General features: G+C 48.7%; 1 long non-coding RNA gene across 1 annotated transcript in view; it reads right to left on the bottom strand.

Moving 5' to 3' along the window:
- Window positions 1-416: 416 nt before the first annotated feature.
- LOC146870055 (uncharacterized) overlaps window positions 417-10137 on the bottom strand; it is a 113393-nt gene continuing 103672 nt past the window's right edge. The window contains exon 6 of the long non-coding RNA XR_014968778.1: window positions 417-1445. This is a non-coding gene — a long non-coding RNA (uncharacterized LOC146870055). The remainder of the gene's footprint in view (window positions 1446-10137) is intronic.

Below are 10137 nucleotides of genomic sequence, written 5' to 3'. Positions count from 1 at the left end.
CGTGAACAGCTCATCACCCGCTACTTCACTTGAAGGTGGGTGACATTGTACAACATACCCATTGTCTGCTGATATTGCTGTTGTTGTGAAGGGGTATGTGAGAATTGTAACAGCAGCCAGTTGTAGACTCAGCAGTGGTTGGCAATGTTTCTGGGACAGGTCATTTGGGAACATCTACAGGACGTGTATGTTGACACTTGTTGCCCATTGTATGCATGTTGTGTTATCCTGATGGTAGGTGTTGTGCGATGTCTGATGCCACACCCAGACCAGTGAATATTGTTCTGTTGCGTTTCCCTAGGTGCCTTCAACTTCTCCTTGCCTACATACAGCCCATACTCCTGGTACATTGTGATCATGTTGAAGACTGTACATCCTGCAATAAAGACGGAGCAGACACGACAACATGTGTGTAAGGATATTTTATTTGCAATGGTGACATGTGAGGGGGGTACATTTCCATTGAGGTGGTGGTGGAGCAGTGAGTTAACAGTTATGGTAAATGAGATAATCGAGTAGTCACCACATTGATGTGGTGACCCAGTCCAACAGACAGATGCCATTCACAAGGCAGTGTGGGGAAGGACAGTCCAAAAAGTCAATGCAGTGGTGAAGAGGGTTGCCATCATGGCTGGCTACATGGCTGGCGTCTGCCAGGTGCTTGGCCTCCAGATACTCCCAGGGACTTCTTAGGATGGCCCCTTCGTCGTTTGGCAGGGGGGGACCTGCTGCAGGGCCAGTGGGGTCTGAGGACTCACCCCTCTCTGTGGGAGCAGGGGATGATGGTGAACTGTCATCCTGCGGCCCACCAGAGGGAGGTGGAGGTCTTGGTTGTGGCGCAGGCCTGTCCCTCAGTACCACCACTTGCTGGCCCAAGAGGTCCACAATTTGTCCATTGCGGGTGTCGATGGACCTCATCAGCAGGATGAGCTTGTGCAACAGTTCGTCCGACCAGCCCGTTCGTCCCGGGGCCTGTTCGGATGCGCCAAGGACTCTGGTGATGCGTTCCAGGGATTGGGTCCCAGCTTCCTGGTGTCTGTGGGTGACCCTGCCCCTCCCACCTGCTCTGCTGCCACGGACCTGTTGCCTCACCACTGTGGGCACCCGCATCCTCTCCCTGCCCTCCTCCGTCGGTGGTGTGGGATGGTCATCATCTGGGACAGGGAGGGTGTTGCAGGCAGCACTGGTGGTGGTGGTGGCCACACAGGCCTAACAGCAGGGGTCTGCAGTGAAGTTGTTGTTGCCGCAGATGTGGTGGTGGGGGGGGGGGGGGGGGGGGGGACGATGGGGTCCTGGGACCTGTTGCTCCCTGGCACACCAGAGCGGCCGGCTTTGAGCTCATCGTCCAGGGAATCCTGGGAGCCAACATCCGAGAGTCCATGTACCGGGGGGAGACTGGCTCTGCAGGTTGCTGTTGTTGTCCTCTGCAGCGAGTTCTTGGTCACCTGTGGATCAGATGGGAAAATGGTCATTGTAGTGCACCACGCAAGCTTTGTGTTAGCTGTGTGTCATTCACTTTTTAGTACACTGCACAATTGACTGATCATCACATTGTTTACTATGTGCACTACTGTGCTTCCTGACATGATGCAGTGGTGCATGCATTACTTGTCCATGGTGTGAAGGCATACTATGCACCACAGGCCATTGTCATCTCCTGCATACCTTTGTCCTGTCATGTGCATATCTTGATTTGTACCACCATACATGCTTTCGTATTTTTCGAATGGTCCTTGTTGCACTTGCCCCATGGCGATGCACAGGTCAGTAGGTGCTGTGCATGATTGTGCCCAGGCCTTCTTCTACATGTGCATTGGTGTGTCACACTTTGGTAGCTGTGACAGTTTCCTTAGCTTAATTGTGTGCACACTGTGCTTGGCAATGGGGTAGGTGTGCATATTTGTGCAATGACAGGGCTGGTGTTGTCATATGGCACCGTGACGAATGTGTGGGTGCACGTACTGGCTACTTAGCTGTAATGTGCTCACATTTGGCTTTGTTATGTGACACATCTGAGTGTGCGTGGTGGAGGCTTACATCCTTCTCAATGAGGTCACAAGACAGAATAATATGTCTACCTACCTGTAAGTTTGTTTGGTGTACTGCAATGGCTTCCAACTGCTTCTGGGTGGGGGAGTGCTCCATCCTGCTGAGGTATGGGACAGGGGGCATGGTGGGAGTAGTGGTACAGGCCTCCCACCCCCAGAAACCCTCACTATGAAGATGGCTACCTACCTGTAAGTTTGTTTGGTGTACTGCAATGGCTTCCAACTGCTTCTGGGTGGGGTAGTGCTCCATCCTGCTGAGGTGTGGGACAGGGGGCATGGTGGGAGTAGTGGTACAGGCCTCCCATCCCCAGACACCCTCCCAGGGAAGATGGCAACTTACCTGTAAGTTTGATGAGGGTAGTGTGATGGCTGGCACTTGCTTCTGGGTGGGGTGGGGGCAGTGCTCCATCCTGCTGAGGTGTGGGACAGGGGGCATGGTGGGAGTAGTGGTACAGGCCACCCACCCCCAGACACCCTCACTGTGAAGATGGCTACCTACCTGTAAGTTTGTTTGGTGTACTGCAATGGCTTCCAACAGCTTCTGGGTGGGGGAGTGCTCCATCCTGCTGAAGTGTGGGACAGGGGGCATGGTGGGAGTAGTGGTACAGGCCTCCCACCCCCAGACACCCTCACTGTGAAGATGGCTACCTACCTGTAAGTTTGATGAGGGTAATGTGATGGCTGACACTTGTTTCTGGGTGGGGTGGGAAGAGTGCTCCATCCTGCTGAGGTGTGGGCCAGGGGGCATGGTGGGAGTTGTGGTACAGGCCTCCCACCCCCAGACACCCTCCCAGGGAAGGTGGCTACCTACCTGTAAGTTTGATGAGGGTAATGTGATGGCTGACACTTGCTTCTGGGTGGGATGGCGGGAGTGCTCCATCCTGCGGAGGGGTGGGACAGGGGGCATGGTGGGAGTAGTGGTACAGGCCTCCCACCCTAGACACCCTCCCAGGGAAGGTGGCTACCTACCTGTAAGTTTGATGAGGGTAATGTGATGGCTGACACTTGCTTCTGGGTGGGGTGGGGGAGGGCTCCATCGTGCTGAGGTGTGGGCCAGGGGGCATGGTGGGAGTTGTAGTGCTGGCTGCCTGTGCACATGCCCCCATGGTAATGTTGTTAGCTACGTTTGGGGTGAATGTTGAATCTGTGAGACATGTTTTTGTGAGTGTGTGGTGCAGATGAGTGGAATTTGTCCTAGGTGGTGTAGCTTTGTAGCTGTGCAAGGCAGTCCATATCAGTGTGGTGGTAGTCATTTTTTGGTACTTACCAGCCTCCACTCCCCCGGCTACTCCTGTGAGACCCTCTGGATGCAGTATGGCAAGCACCTTCTCCTCCCATGGTGTGAATGGTTTTGTTGGAATGGGAGGACCACCGCCAGTCCTCTGAGCCAGCTCACGGTTCTTGCTTCTCGGCTCTTTGACAACCCTCTTCAGATCATGCCACCGCTTCATGATCTCCTTTTTGGATATTGGGGTGGTCCCTACTGCATTGACCCTTTGGACTATCCTTGCCCACATTTGTGTCCTTGTGGCTAATGGTGTCTGTTGGACCAGGCTACCAAACAGTTGTGGTTCCACTCTGACTATCTCATCTACCATGACTCTCAGTGAATTTGGGCATTTTAAGTGTTGCCATGGTGTGCGGGGTGTAAAGTGGTTGTGGGTGCAGGGGTATGAGTGGTGGGTGTGGTTGTGATGTGTATGGTGTGTGAAGTGCAGGAGGTTAGTGGCGTAGGTGTGGAAGTAGTGGTGGTGCTGTGTGTGGTGTGGCTAGTGATGTGTTCTTTGCCTCTCCTTTAAGCTGGGGTGTGTGTCCCTTCTCTCCTGGAGTATTGCAAAGGATTGTGGTCAGGGAAGGGGCGGGTTTTATACTCAGCTATGTGGGTGTGTCCAAATGAGGTATTGCTGTTAGGTGTGGTGTGTGTGTTGTCCTGGGAAATTATTTTTTGTATTTGCCATATGGTTGTGTCATTGGGGTGTGTTTTGTGTATTTGGGGGGCATGGGTACTTTGCTGTATGCACTTTTTAGCCTTATTGTGAGTTTTTTGCTTCGTCCGCCCTATTTTTCACGGATCGTCCGCAGCGGTGGCTGTGCTGCAGCTCTTCCGCTGGCTCTCTTTCATCCCAGTGTGCGACCGCGGCAGTCGGAAACAGCGGTACGTACCGCGGGACTGTCGGGGATATGCTAATTTTCTGTGCGGTGTCTCCACTATGCTTGCGGCGGGTTGTTTTTTTTCCGCCACGTATCCGACCGCCGTGGACGGATTTTGGCAATCACCGCCCGCTACGGGCGTTTTTTCTTTGCCCCGTTCTGCCGCGGTCTGTGTTTTTTGGCAGATGATCCTAATTTGGCCGCCGGTTTTTCCACGGTGCCGGCGGGCGGTTGGTTTCCGCTTCCATGGCAGTCGGGGTGGTTTTCCGACCGCCATCCTAATAGGCCCCATAGTTTAGTGGTAATGTTTATTGTAAGGAGAGATGAGGGAGGTATATCTATTTAGTAAATGTATTTTACATATGTTTCATGTGTTTTCACAAACTAATTTCCGACATTACAGGTTGCAGTAGTAGTTCCATGTCGAGTCTTTTAGTTCTAAAACTACATTTGTTTTGTTGAGTGATTAATGGTATATATATTAAACACTTGATGAAACAAAAGTGTTTTGAAATGTGTACCTTTTTGGTTTAGCTGTACGTTGTTTAATAAATAACTAATTTTTATCAGTTTCATGGTTAGAGGTATTTAAACTTTGGTTAAACTGTAATACACTTTGGATGTGTTCATACATTTTTTTCCATAAAGGACACTGTTCCTGTGGCCAGGCGCAAAAAGTCACCCATGCCCAAAAAGAAGAGAAAGGGAAAAGAGTGAAGGGAAATCCTAGGTGAAGGACCCACTCAACTAATGGAAGACCACTCTTTGTCCTCTAATGCCCTCACACACCCCAAAGGGTGTCATGCTTCATCATCGGGCAGTGCTCCTCATAGGGCCGGCGCTGCAATTCCCTACGGGCCCCCGAAGGGTCACTTTGTCGGAGATCTTTTAAGGACTGCCGGATGATGCATGCGGGTGTGTGGGGAGTGGGTCCTCTGTGGAGGATAGAAACACTGCGTGCAATTGTGTGAAAAATTAATAAAGGGTCATCATGCAGCCAATGTAAAACAGATGTACCCTTAGCTGAGTCTGACTGCTAAATAAAATGTTCCCCTGAAGGCATACTATGCCCAGGTGTCGTTGGTCATAGGTCGACATGTTTCGCTCCTCTATCGCCATAAGGGTCGTTTGCGCTTCTTCAGGACCAGAACTACAATGAAAGTGCACGTGAAACACAAAAAGTAAAATGCCCTCCATGCAGATCAGGGCGGTAACCTGTATACCCTCACTGTGGTTACAGCGTAATGATGACAGCCGCTCCTGATCAGCACAAAAAAGGCTTTGGGACAGTTGACAAGGTAGACATGCAGAGTGGTAACAAGGGACACCATATCCAAGCATCTTCTCCGGTCCCGCGTCGCATCACGTCTGCTCTGCAACGTGGTGGAAGTAACTTCTCCCCGCTCTTTTCTTTTGCCAATTAGGAGACTGGGGGGCCGGGCGGCTGAACCTGGTTTACTCTCCTGGTATTTGATAGGGCATGGGGCGACTTTCCGCAAAACGCATCACCGCCCGAGCAGGAGCCTATCTTCAAACTCCTGCTCTACACAGGGCATGCGCAGCAAACCTAATGGTCTGCGAATGTGAGTGAGGGGCTTTGCTCCTCTCTCACATGCGCAGACCATCCTTTCAAAGGGAAGCTGGAAACTGTGCGAGTGGACGCCCTCCAGAGAGCAGCCGCCACCGTGAAGCGCCTGCATGCCGAGGGGAAGTGCTGCATCGTCATGCACGGAGCAAGTTCCTATGGTCACTTTCAAGCTAAAGATTATGGTGTATCAAAGGGGACCACAGGACACCTCCCAACTGAGATGGACCGTCTGCGACAGGGACTCTGCCTCACCAGATTGTCTGGGACAAAGTTGAACCACTTGGTGACAGAGCAGTTGGTAAAAGAAGGTGTTGCAGCTGTCGGGATTTCAGTGCACAGCTGCTGGACTCCATCACAGTCAGCCTCTCTGGACGCTTGGAGCCTGCGGTGACCACGTCCACCCTGGCGCATGATGTCACCGGAGATGCTGGCCTAAAGATGAGAACAGCAGTCTCCATCGTCACCCAGAGCCAAGGGGCAGTGCAAGTCTTTCTGTAAGCTGGGCAGCCCAGGAGCAGAGAAGGCATGTTTACGAGGAGACATTGGACCAGGTGAAGGCACGCAGTGTGTCCTAGCTGCGCCCTGACGCGGAATAAATATGGAAGTGGTATCCAAAGAGGACTGTGCTTCTGTCCGACTCGGTGATGCCTCACGCTCTTCTGCCGTGACTGTATCTGATGGGCAGCTGATTAAATGGAGGATTTAGGTTTGTTGAATTTCAGCCATAGTTCACAGATACAAACTGGACATGGACACAAGATATCTTATCTAGACAAGAACGGTCAGTAGAATTTCATGTGGCATCAGGAAAAGAAAGTTATGGAACTAAAACGAGAATACAGTTGAACAAGAATAACAAACACAGAAAAATAAACACTTGTCTGTCATGTCAGAATGTTGCATGCGTATTATCCCTACTTGGCAGTGCTGTGACTAAGACCCATATGTAGACCAGGAGAGAGGCAGAGACCCTGCCTCCATATCGAACACTGTTCCTGTTAAGCGTACCTTTGGAGCTAGGAGCAGGCAGGTGATGTGATGACTGCAGTAACTCATCTTCATGGCTGTTCTTATGTCTGGTTTCTCCAGGCAGTCCAACAGAGCCTCCTGGTGGAACCTCTGGCTGGAGTCCTGGCACAATGGGCTTGCAGAGTACTGAGCAAAAGAATGTGTCGCTTCCATGCGTGAATGCAAAGAAGCCATATTGGTGTGGGGATCTAGCGGGAGGGAGAGGAAGCAAAGGGCAGGATTTTCCAGGGGCTGAGGAGAATAGCTAATCCAAGGATTTACCTAACCTTTGTATGCACACCCTGAGAGTATATTCCCTTGGATTGCCTTTGTCCCTTGAAAACAGAAGTGAAGACTATTAGACAGTGGCGGCTGGTCCATTAGGGGCGTTGGGCAGCGCCCCACAAAAGAATCGGGCAACAGGTGAGCGGGAATGTAGGCAGACGAATTGACAGCTTACAATTCGTCTGTTTACATTTCCGATCCCGCCTGTGCGCTGAAAGTGCGCTGTGCGCATGTCATGCACAGCGCACGCAGGCAGAGACGAGCAGGAGTTGAAAGGATGGTCGGCGCATGTGAGAGAGGAGCAAAGCCCCTCACTCACATTCACAGACCATTAGGTTTGCTGCGCATGCCCTGTGTAGAGCAGGAGTTTGAAGATAGGCTCCTGCTCGGGCGGTGATGCGTTTTGCGGAAAGTCGCCCCATGCCCCATCAAATACCAGGAGAGTAAACAAGGTTCAGCCGCCCGGCCCCCCCAGTCTCCTAATTGGCAAAAGAAAAGAGCGGGGAGAAGTTACTTCCACCACGTTGCAGAGCAGACGTGATGCGACGCGGGCCCGGAGAAGATGCCTGGATATGGTGTCCCTTGTTACCACTCTGCATGTCTACCTTGTCAACTGTCCCAAAGCCTTTTTTGTGCTGATCAGGAGCGGCTGTCATCATTACGCTGTAACCACAGTGAGGGTATACAGGTTACCGCCCTGATCTGCATGGAGGGCATTTTACTTTGTGTTTCACGTGCACTTTCATTGTAGTTCTGGTCCTGAAGAAGCACAAACGACCCTTATGGCGATAGAGGCGCAAAACATGTCGACCTATGACCAACGACACCTGGGCATAGTATGCCTTCAGGGGAACATTTTATTTGCAGTCAGACTCTGCTAAGGGTACATCTGTTTTACATTGGCTGCATGATGACCCTTTATTAATTTTTCACACAATTGCACGCACTGTTTCTATCCTCCACAGAGGACCCACTCCCCACACACCCGCATGCATCATCCGGCAGTCCTTAAAAGATCTCCGACAAAGTGACCCTTCGGGGGCCCGTAGGGAATTGCAGCGCCGGCCCTATGAGGAGCAGTGCCCGATGATTAAGCATGACACCCTTTGGGGTGTGTGAGGGCATTAGAGGACAAAGAGTGGTCTTCCATTAGTTGAGTGGGTCCTTCACCTAGGATTTCCCTTCACTCTTTTCACTTTCTCTTCTTTTTGGGCATGGGTGACTTTTTGCGCCTGGCCACAGGAACAGTGTCCTTTATGGGTTTACATGTTACTATAGGGAGCATGGACACTGGACCTTTAATTAGCTCTCTGGTCCCCCCTCTCTCTCTTTTTGTGATATACATAAACATTTTTTCTTCAGGATTTTGTCTGTAGATGGATTTTATTTTTGTAATTTGTTGCGATTTTTCCATGTAAAAAAATTTATATTTTCGGGATTTTCTTATTGGTTGCGTATTTTCACATAGGCACTGATTTTAGTGTGCATATTAATATATTTTTCATCCGGTGATGGATTTTTTTAAATGGATTTACTGTGATTTACTATGAATTAAAGAAAAAAAGGACTCTTGGTGAAGTAATGGATGGAATGTAAGTCCAAGAGTTGAAGATAGAAAACTTCTGAGGGTAAGGAGACCCGACTTTTATTTATAATTTTAATATTTTTTTAATAAGTTCAATTGAATTAGTAGGAGTTGTTTTAGGGTAAAACAGACAAGTAAAATAAATGTGTTTTAAAAGTGTAGGACGTGTGCAAGATTATCAAGGTAGTGTGAAGCCACTGTCAACGAAAATTGTTGCATTACACCCAATAGTCTTTCTGACATTTCCTTAGTTCTGGTAGAAATACGTGGGTTCAGACTACCTGTTAATGATTGCGCCATTCTCATTTCCTGGAAACTTTGCTCCTTCTTCAAAACTTCCAAAAAATGATAGAAATTAGGGTGAGGTTTGCCAATTGCTTTGTTGAAGGAGTTGTGCCATCCCTCTATGGCATTGTTTGTTTTTGCTCCTCCTTCTAAGCAGATCGAGTAACAGTTCCACCAGTCCACATGGAAACGTGGTCTCCTTCTGGGACCTGACCTGCTTAGATGGCCAATCCATCTGTCTTCAAAATACTTTAGTATAGGTGCCAATTTACCTTCATTTGCTGTAAAATATTCAGATTCAGTAATTGAAGAGTAGTATTCGTCTACACTGTCAGGAGAAACAAAGCAAAGTGCAGTTAGTTTTTTAAGTTCAAACTGTAGTTTACTGTCTGATATATAATCCTCAATTAAGGATGTTTTTTAAAGTTTGCGCCAATATGTCTAAGAAAAGTGAAAGAAACGTCTTTGAATTTGGGTTTCTGGATAGGTTTTTGTAATTGTATTAATCATAGATATTTCAAAGTCAATCATTACTTTTCTAGGCCTTTTGTTAGAGGTTTTAGATTTTATCACTGATAAAAATTCAGTGTATGTTGAGAATTGCTTATCAGGCAGTAAACTGTATACTAAGGGAATTACTGTATTGTTAATGAATGCGTGAATAGTGTATATTTGGTTGAATGGATGGGGCATGCTTTTAAAACGTTCCATCCATCATCCAAGTATCATTGTTTTCTAACCGTACTAAATCTTGTGGTGTGCTGAATATTAGGATTCTCTTTTGAGGGTTTTCGTTATCATGCAATAGGAAAGGTTAATAAGAAGCAGTAACAGAGAGTTTAGGTAGAATAATAATGTAAGAGTATGTTTGGGGTGTTACTCTTTGTGGGTTACTTGTCTATTTTTGACGTTGAATAATTCTATTCAAATTAGGTATTGTGGGCATACTACTTGCAACATGTGGGGGAATTTGTTGTGATACCTCCCTTAAAAGTGAACCACAGGGTTCATTGGAGGTGGATGCAATATCTTTAATTTCATTTATTTTTTCACAAACTTCAATCTCCATTGCAGAGGCAGAGTGGTTATGGTCTGTGGTCCTTAAAACAGTGTCACCAAGAGTAACCGCTCTGCCTGTGCAATGGGTTGAGTAATATTGCACACACCTCCAATGACACCTGGGTTCA

This window comes from Triturus cristatus, chromosome 1_1 (genome assembly GCF_964204655.1).
Source record: "Triturus cristatus chromosome 1_1, aTriCri1.1, whole genome shotgun sequence".
Taxonomy (NCBI): Eukaryota; Metazoa; Chordata; class Amphibia; order Caudata; family Salamandridae; genus Triturus; species Triturus cristatus.
This window is presented reverse-complemented; position numbering and strand designations above follow the sequence as displayed.